This window comes from Ipomoea nil, unplaced genomic scaffold, assembly GCF_001879475.1.
Source record: "Ipomoea nil cultivar Tokyo-kokei standard unplaced genomic scaffold, Asagao_1.1 scaffold3399, whole genome shotgun sequence".
NCBI classification, from domain to species: Eukaryota; Viridiplantae; Streptophyta; class Magnoliopsida; order Solanales; family Convolvulaceae; genus Ipomoea; species Ipomoea nil.
The window spans coordinates 144,803-155,000 of NW_017619827.1; positions in this window are offsets into that span (position 1 = coordinate 144,803).

The following is a 10,198-nucleotide window of genomic DNA, read 5'->3' on the forward strand; positions in this document are numbered from 1 at the left end:
CAAGATCATTAATCTCTCCAAGAATTTTGATCATTCTTGCTTCCATATCAACAATGCTTTCACTTGATAGCATTTTGAAATCTTTGAACTTCTTCACTGCTATCGTGAGCTTGTTATCTTTTTCTTGTTCATCACCTTCAACAATCTTGATGAGTGTATCCCAAATTTCCTTCGCGGTTGTGCATTTTCGAATTTTTGGGAATATTATATCATCAACGGTTTTGAATAGAATATCTTTGGCAATGTTGTCAAGATTATTTCTTTTTCTATCGTTTGATGACGATTCCGGTTTCGGCTTTGGTACATATTGTTGAGCATCCGATGATAGAAGAAATGCCGTGTTGACTTTCAATATTCCTATCGGTCCATTAGAAATGACTTCCCACATTTCTAGATTGTTAGAGTCTTGTACGCAGCGGAATCATTAAATACGAGTTGTGTGATTGTGTCAAGTGTATCCTCGTGATAGCAGTAAGTAAATAAAGCAATAAATGACACAAGGAAATTTGTAGTGGTTCGCGAGGTGATGTAATCCTCCTACTCCACTTGCTCTTATCATCCAAGAGCAATTCACTATATCCACCACTTCTTGGTTCCTAGATACAATGAATTTCCGTGATCTAGTGCTTTGATCACTAAGCCCACACTAATCACGCCCAGTGCCTCCGACACTGCTGCTTCGGATTTCATAGCTCCGTGCTACTTTCCAGGATTTCACAGCTCCGTGCTACTTTCCCCCCGTCTTCGACGTATCCCGTGAACTAGTGCTTTGATCACAAAGCCCGCACTAATCACGTCCAGTGTTCTCCAACACTGTTGATTCACTTGTTTGTAGAAAAACAAGTTTCACTGACTTTCCAACTTTGAGACTTCTTGAATGGATCTTCAATATGCAGCAAGTCTCTCAATGATGAAGAATTAAACACTCTTGAATATTTTCTCTTTGAGCTCTTTGAGTGTTTTTCTCACTTTGAATATATTCTCACTTTTGAGTATAGCACTTGTTCGTATATACTGTTCGTTGCTTGTGCTGTGGAAAGTTGGTTGATCTGCTTCATTCGTCATCCTTTTATAGCTGGTTTTGAGAAGTTGTCCGTTGGAAAAAAGACAATCTCAAATTTGAATTGTAGATCTCAAATTTGAATTCCAAATCTCATATTTGAATTCTTGTAGCCTTTTGCAGAAGATCTGTAGCTTTTTCAGAGGATCATATTAAGAATAATATCTCTCTGATATTTCGGCCGTTGCTCTGTATGTGGCCCATGAGATGAGACTTAAAATATTTATGTTGTAGATCTGTCTTCACGTGAAGGCTCTTAAAATAATTCTGATGTAGATCTTGCCTTCTTGGACTTTCATCTTCTGTGTATTTTATTCTCTCTGTATGGCTACTGATGAAGTGTTTCGACCAATGAGATCTCTTGATCCGGGTCTCATCTTGATGGTGAGAATTCAATCCTTGATTGAAACTTCTTCTCAAACTTCAGCTCTTACTATATATAGCTTTGGAACTTCATCTCCAACTTCAGCTCTTACTATATATAGCTTTTGAAACTTCAGCTCTATCTTCATCTCATACTGCATCTCTAATCCAACTTCAGCTCTTACTATATATAGCTTTGGAACTTCATCTCCAACTTCAGCTCTTACTTCAGCTCTTACTATATATAGCCTTTGAAACTTCAGCAAACCGCATATCTAACTTCATCTCCAATCTCTATTATTTAATTGATTTATTTCGAAACTGATCTTGGAACCTCTGCTCCAACTTAGTCTCGAAAGCTCTTTTGAAACCTCAGCTCCAACTTAGTCTCGAAACCTCTTTTGAAACCTCAGCTCCAACCGCTGCTCTTACCTTGTCTCCAAGTTCTTTTATTTAATTGATTTCAAAACCTCTGCTCCAACTTCACTTGAATTGATTTCGAAACCTCTTTTGAAACCTCAGCTCCTACTTCATCTCCTTCTTAGTTTCGAATTACTTGAATTTGTTTCGAATTACTTGAATTTGTTTCGAATTACTTTCGAAACCTTCTTTTCAAACCTCAGCTCCTACTTCATCTCTTGGAACTGATTTAAGGCTTCTTTATAAAATTCAGCTCCTACTTCATCTCTTGGAACTGATTTAAGGCTTCTTTATAAAATTTTAAGAAGTGAGTTTTGAACCTGAGACCTTGCAATTTATACATCAAGTTTTCATCCATCTCAACTGTACAAATTATTAATAAATATAGCATTTCTCTTGATGTACTTCTTTCTTTCCATAGATGCTTGATCTTCAAGATAACTTCATGAATTTTGGTTTGCTTCTCGTTTCTTCGTATGAGATTCATCAGTATGACTACTTCTTTGAGTTGGGCGTGTGGGCTTATTTTGTATACATATCATACGCATACATCTTCTTCTTCGTATTTTTCCCTTTCTTCATATTTGTTAATTTTCCTTTCATGGTCTATGACATGCCTAGACTTAACAAATAAAATTGGGGATTCTAAAATACAATTTGGCATATCAAAAACTATTACAATATATTCCTAACACAATACTTTCAACCAAATTTAGTAAATTTGAACTGAGATCAGGTGGCCCATATATGGATTCTTAATTAATTGATTTCAAATTGTTCATATAAGATTATCTCTAATAATGGTTAAATATTAAATGTCTTAAATTCAAATAAATTGCAAATTTAGAAATTCCATTAATTAAATAATGATGTTTCTCAAGGTGGTAGGTGGCGGGTAGAACATAAATGTATATATTTAAAAAAAACAAAGAAAAATTCTAATTTTACAAAATTTCTGAAAGAAACATGTCTCACAAGTCTGAGTTAGTAGTGAGGAACAACAAAAACAAAAAATGAGTAGAAAATCCAAGGCGGCAATCGAGGATCTTCGCTCTAAGAAAGCAGTTAACCATGAGAATGATGTTGTTAGCAATATGTTGTAATAGATTCTGATATGCCAAATTGTATTTTAGAATCCCAAATTTTATTTGTTAAGTCTAGGCGTGTCATAGACCATGAAAGGAAAATTAACAAATATGAAGAAAGGGAAAAATACAAAGAAGATGATGTATGCATATGATATGTATACTTAAATAAGCCCACATGCCCCAACTCAAAGAAGAAGTCATACTGATGAATCTCAGACGTAGAAACGAGAAGCAGACGAAATTTCATGAAGTTATCTTGAAGATCAAGCATCTATGGAAAGAAAGAAGTACATAAAAAAGAATGCTACAATGACAAATAATTCGTACAACTGAGATAGATGAAAGCTTGATGTATAAACTGCAACATCTCAGGTTTGAAACTCACTCCCTACAATTTTATAAGGCAAATTTAAAGAAGCCTTAAGAAGGAGATAAAGTATGAGCTGAATTTTCAAAAGAGGTTTCGAAAGATGCAGATGCGGTTAAGTTAAAGATGAAGTTAAGGAATTCGAAGTGCGATTAAGTCAAAGATGAAGTTAAGGAATTCGAAACTAAGAAGGAGTTGAAGTTTCAAAAGAGGTTTCGGGTTTCGAAAGATGCGGTTAAGAAGGAGATGAAGTAGGAGCTGAAGTTTCAAAAGAGGTTTCAAAAGATGCGGTTAAGTCAAAGATGAAGTAGGAGCTGAAGTTTCAAAAGAGGTTTCGAAAGTTGCGATTAAGTCAAAGATGAAGTTAGAGATGCAGTATGAGATGAAGTAGATGAAGTTTCATCAGGCTATATATAGTAAGAGCTGAAGTTAGAGATGCAGTATGAGATGAAGTTTCATCAGGCTATATATAGTAAGAGCTGAAGTTAGAGATGAAGTTTCAAAGACTATATATAGTAAGAGATGAAGTTAGAGATGCAGTATAAGATGAAGTTTCATCAGGCTATATATAGGAAGAACTGAAGTTAGAGCTAAAGTATGAGACCCAATTGAAAGTCAATTGGAGATGAAGTCTCAACACAAGTAGCAGAAGTATATATTTAGAAGATAAAAATCCCAGAAGACATGATCTGCATCAGGATTATTTTAAAGAAGCTCTTCACGCGGATTACCAGCTGAAAGGCATGATACATCAGAATTATTTTAAGAGCCTACCCACATGGAGCAAACGGCTAGAATATCTCCAAAGTCAGAGATATTATTTTTAATATGATCTTCTGAGAAAGCAACAGATCTTCTGTAAAGGCTACAAGATTTCAAATCTGAGATTTGAAATTCAAATTTGAGATTTTCTTTTTCCAAGGGACAACTTCTCAAAACCAGCTATAAAAGAATGAAGAAAGAAGCAGATCAACTCACTTCCAACGAACCAAAAACGTGAGATCATACGAATCCAATCCACTTGAAAAAGCTTACAATTGAGAAAATATTCAAGTGATAAAAACACTCAGAGAGCTCAAAGAGAAAATATTCAAGAGTGTTTAAATTCTTCATCATTGAGAGACTTGCTGCATATTGAAGATCCATTCAAGAAGTCTCAAAGTTGGAAGCCAGTGAAACTTGTTTTTCTACAAACAAGTGAAACAACAGTGTTGGAGAACACTAGACGTGATTAGTGCGGGCTTTGTGATCAAAGCACTAAATCACGGGATACGTCGAAGACGGGGGAAAGTAGCACGGAGTTGTGAAATTCTGGATTTTCACACGGAGCTGTGAGATCTGAAGCAGCAGTGTCGGAGGCACTGGGCGTGATTAGTGCGGGCTTTGTGATCAAAGCACTAGATCATGGGATACGTCGAAGACGGGGGGAAAGTAGCATGGAGTTGTGAAATCCTGGATTGTCACACGGAGCTGTGAGATCCGAAGCAGCAGTGTCGGAGGCACTGGGCGTGATTGGTGTGGGCTTGGTGATCAAAGCACCAGATCACGGGATACGTCGACCGGATTGTGGAAGATGGGGGGAAAGTAGCACGGAGCTGTGAAATCCTGGAAAGTAACACAGAGCTGTGAAATCCGAAGCAGCAGTGTTGGAGGCACTGGCCGTGATTAGTGTGGGCTTAGTGATCAAAGCACTAGATCATGGAAATTCATTGTATCTAGGAACCAAGAAGTGGTGGATATAGTGAATTTCTCTTGTACAATAAGAGCAAGTGGAGTAGGGGGATTACATCACCTCCGAACCACTATAAATTGCCTTGTGTCATTTACTACTTTATTTACTTACTGCTTATCACGTTGATATACTTGACATAATCACACAACTCGTATTTATTTATTTAGTTGCGTACAAGACTCTAACAATCTAGTTAAGAGTCTTGATATCTCTATCGCCTCAACAATTGTTGTATTCGCGAAAACGGTTTAAAAGTCTATTCACCCCCCCCCCCCTCTAGACTTTTACTTCACCCCCTTTGGGACCAACAATTGGTATCAGAGCCTGTAGTCTATTTGAGTCAGATTGTTTTTTACTGATACCAATAATTGGTATCAGAGCAGGCTTGTATTTGGGTAAACCTTGTTTCTGACTGCTAGGCAGATCCATTTTACCAGTGTGTGATTGGATTATATTATTCTTTTACCACGTGGAAATGAATAAGAATTTAGCACAAAATTTAATTTTTTCACTTGATAAATTTGATGATTGGAAAGTTCGTATGCAAGTTCATTTATCAGCAAGTTCATTTATCGGCATTTACCGATAGAAATATTGAAAGTCGACACGACATTTCTCTTATCATCCGATGCTCAACAATATGTACCAAAGCCGAAACCGGAATGGTCATCAAACGATAGAAAGAGAAATAATCTTGACAACATTGCCAAAGATATTCTATTCAAAACCGTTGATGGTACAATATTCCCAAAAATTCGAAAATGCACAACCGCGAAAGAAATTTGGGATACTCTCATCAAGATCAGTGAAGGCGATGAACAAGAGAAGGATAACAAGGTCACTATAGCCATGAAGAAGTTCGAAGATTTCAAAATGCTATCAAGTGAAAGCATTGTTGATATGGAAGCAAGAATGATTAAAATTCTTGGAGAGATTAATGATCTTGGCAAAGAGATTAGCCAAAAAGAAATTAATCTCAAGATCCTACGAGGCTTACCATCCGCATGGGACATGAAGGTTACGGCTATGCGAGATCACCGAGATCTAAGAACGTTGTCAACTGACAAATTGTTTAGTGATCTTAAAGCATATGAGTTCGAAATGAAGGCCAAAAATGATGAAGATTATGAAGTTCGAAATCCAGCTCTAATGGCCGAACAACCATCAACCTCCAGGTCAGTAGATAATATTGATTTTATGACTGATGAACAACTTGCTCTCTTTGTTAAAAAGTTCAGGAAATTCATGCGAAAAGGAGACAACAAATATTCATCACGAAGAAATCAAAATTTCTCTCGTGGAAACCAAAATGCTGCATGGAAGCCGAATGAAGAAAAAGTTGATGAAATGAACGATCTATGCTACAACTGCCGCTAACCTGGACATTTTAAAGTAAATTGTCCGCATCCGATCGTTAGCAAATATCAAGGCAAAAACGTTGAATCTACACCGAATAAATTCGATAACAAAGATCGAAGATTCAAACGTGACAAAAGAAAGGCGCTAGTTAGCAATGGGCCGAATGAAGATGATGATTCGGATGAATCATCAAGCGATGAAAGCTCAAGCTCGGATAATGATACGACACTAGTATGCAAATCAAATGAGTTGAGTACAAGTGAAGATTGTCTTATGGCTCTTGGAGCAGAGGAAGAAGAGGTAACATGTAATTCTTTTACTTCAGTTAGTTCTTCCTTTTCTCGTGAATCTATTGGCAATCTAATGCGAGATTGGCATGAGATCTTGGCCACTCATTCTCAACTCAAGGAGCGCAATAATATTCTAATTCTTGAAAAAGAAGAGATGAATAAAAACTTGCAAGATGCTTTACATGAAGTGAGTAACTTGAAGAGTGAAAATATTAATCTTCAAGAAGAGTGTAAAGCTAGAGAGGTTAGAGAACATAATCTTAGAGCTACCATTGCTACGTTTACAAATTGATCTAAAATAATAGATAAAATCGTAAACATGCAAAAGCCATCAGGAGACAAGACCGAACTTGGTTATGACTCCACATGTTCTCAAACCCCTCCAAAACTGACTAATTTTGCTACTACCTTAAATAATAAAGTTCAAGTGGTACAATTTGTAAAAAGTCAAGATAACACAATGAAACGAGGACTTGCTATCAACAAAATGTGAAATTGAATATTGCTAGGCCGAACCACGTTAATTACACGGCTAAGCAACAAAGATTCAACAAATACAAAAGATATGCCAATGAGTTAAGTGCAAAAAGACCTCATAGGAACGAGGGAAGTTTTCCAAGGATTGGGGCTGGGAGATTATATCCCACTGAGCAAGATTGGTTGTGTGATTTTAAACCATGGACCAAGTCCAGGTTTAATGCTTTTCATAGGGTAAAGCAACAATCTACTTCCCAGGTGCCAAAAATATGAAAATGATTTTTAAAACCGGGCACCCAAAATATTTTCTAAAGTCAATTTTGATTATCAAGTCTCAAATGGTTACAAACCACCATATCTTAATTCAATAAGATCTAAGTGGGTTTGGTTACCAAAAATCACTAACAACAAATGACCTAAGCAAGAATGGGTACCTAAAAATAATTAATCTTTTTTGTAGGATACTTGGTACATCGATAGTGGCTGCTCCCGCATCATGACGAGAAATAAATCATATCTAGTGAATTTGAAGAAAATCAATTGACCAAAAGTGATTTTTTGAGGAAATCAAAATTATGGAATTACCAAAGGAGTTGGTACGATTGAAAGAAATGGAATAAAAATTGAAGATGTATCGTACGTGGAAGGTTTGAAGTTCAATTTGCTGAGTACTAGTCAATTTTGTGATAAAGGCTATCTTGTGGAATTCTCCAAAGATAATTGCCTAATAAAAAATGAGACAACAAAGGAAATAGTACTCACTGGAGCAAGGAAGAAAAATATGTACGTGGTTGATTGGAGCACAAGCAAAGAGTCTGTATGCTTAATGGCCATAAATTCGAATGAAGCAAATTGGGAATGGCACAGGAAGCTCAACCATCTAAACTTCAAGACAATCAATCAACTTGCAAAGAAAAATCTTGTTGAAAGTTTACCAAATATTGTCTTCATGAAGGACCAAGTGTGCGTCGCATGCCAACAAGGAAAACAAATTAAATCGTCTTTCAAATCAAAGACACAAGAGTCAACGTCAAGACCGCTAAGCTTACTACACATGGACTTATTTGGACCGGTTGATCCAGTAAGTGTAAGTGGTAAGAAATATACTCTTGTTGTTGTTGATGATTTTTCCAGGTACACTTGGACCGTGTTTATCAAGAAGAAGAGCGAAGTTGAGCAAGTGTTACCAAAGTTATTGAAGCAACTACAAAATGAGAAGGATATGAAAATATCAAAAATCCGAACCGATCGTGGAACCGAGTTCGTGAATAGCATGATTCAATTATTTTGCGATGCACAAGGAATTTCTCATCAATTATCTGCCGCGAGAACGCCGCAACAAAATGGTGTAGCCGAAAGAAGAAACCGGACACTCAAAGAAGCCGCACGAGTGATGATCAGTGCATCCGGTCTCCAGAAAAGATATTGGGCGGAAGCTATCAACACTGCTTGCTACACACAAAATAGAAGCATGATTCACAAGCAGTACAAGAAGACGCCATATGAATTATACTAAGGGAGAAAACCAAATATTAATTATTTTCATATTTTTTGATGCAAATATTTTATTCATATTAATGATAAATTGCATCTAAAAGCTTTCGATGAGCATGCATATGAAGGAATTTTTCTAGGATATTCGACTACCAGCAAAGCATTCACAATATTAAACAAAAGAACAATGGTGGTTGAAGAGTCCATACACGTGGTGTTTGATGAAAAATCGCACGTAAAAAATAGTGCACTGGACGTGGATGACATGCAAAATGGTAACAGGTGTCAAATTGATTTTGGTGATACTAATGATACGTGTGAAGATAATATTTTGCAGGGTTTAGATGAGCTGGAAACCAATTCTCTAGAGAATCCCATCTCTCATCTAGGAAGTGCATGTGGCACAATTAATTATAATATTAATAGAGATGAGGTTGGAGATCCAGTTAGAGAACCAATTGGAGATCCAGTTGGAGAACCAATTAGAGATGAGGTTGAAGATCAAGTTGGAGACCAAGGAATTAATGCAGAAATTCGAACAGATTTCTCCAATTCTCAACAAGCGAACCCATCTAGTATCATGCACCCATTTGAACCAGATTTAAGATGGCTCAAAAGTCACCCTCTAGAATTAATTATTGGAAATGTACGCGATGGCGTGAAGACAAGATCCTCAACCATGGAAGCATTGTTCACGTGTTATTTATCTCAAATCGAACCGAAAGAAGTGGACGAAGCTTTAAACGATCCGAGTTGGATTGACACCATGCAAGAGGAGCTTGATCAATTCAAAAGAAATGAAATTTCGGAACTTGTTCCAAGACCAAATGATCACAATGTTGTAGGAACAAAATGGGTCTTCCGGAACAAAGCCAACGAAGACGGCGTAATTGTTAGGAATAAAGTAAGGCTCGTTGCAAAGGGATATTCGCAAGAAGAAGGAATAGATTTTGATGAAACCTTTGCACCCGTAGCAAGACTTGAAGCAATAAGAATTTTCCTAGCTTATGCCGCACACAAGGACTTCACCGTCTACCAAATGGACGTCAAGAGCGCATTCTTGAACGGATTACTTGAAGAAGAAGTTTATGTCGAACAACCCCTCAGGTTTTGAGGTAAAAGGCGAAGGTGACAAAGTCTACAAACTTAAAAAGGCATTGTATGGGTTAAAACAAGCACCAAGAGCTTGGTATGATACCTTGTCAATGTTCTTAATAAGCTGTGGATTCACCACAGGCTAAGTTGACTAAACTCTCTTTAGAGTTCAAGATGGTGTTCATATTTTATTAGTGCAAATATATGTTGATGATATTATATTTGGAAGCACTAACAATTCTTTGTGTGAGAAATTTTCAAAGTTTGTGCAGAAAAGATTTGAAATGAGCATGATGGGTGAACTAAATTACTTCTTGGGCTTACAAGTTAAACAAATGAAAGAAGGAATTTTCATCAATCAAGCCAAGTACACCGGCGACTTGATCAAGAAATTTGGCCTTGATGGAAAATCATCAATCAAGATTCCTATGAGTACATCATTGAGGCTAGACA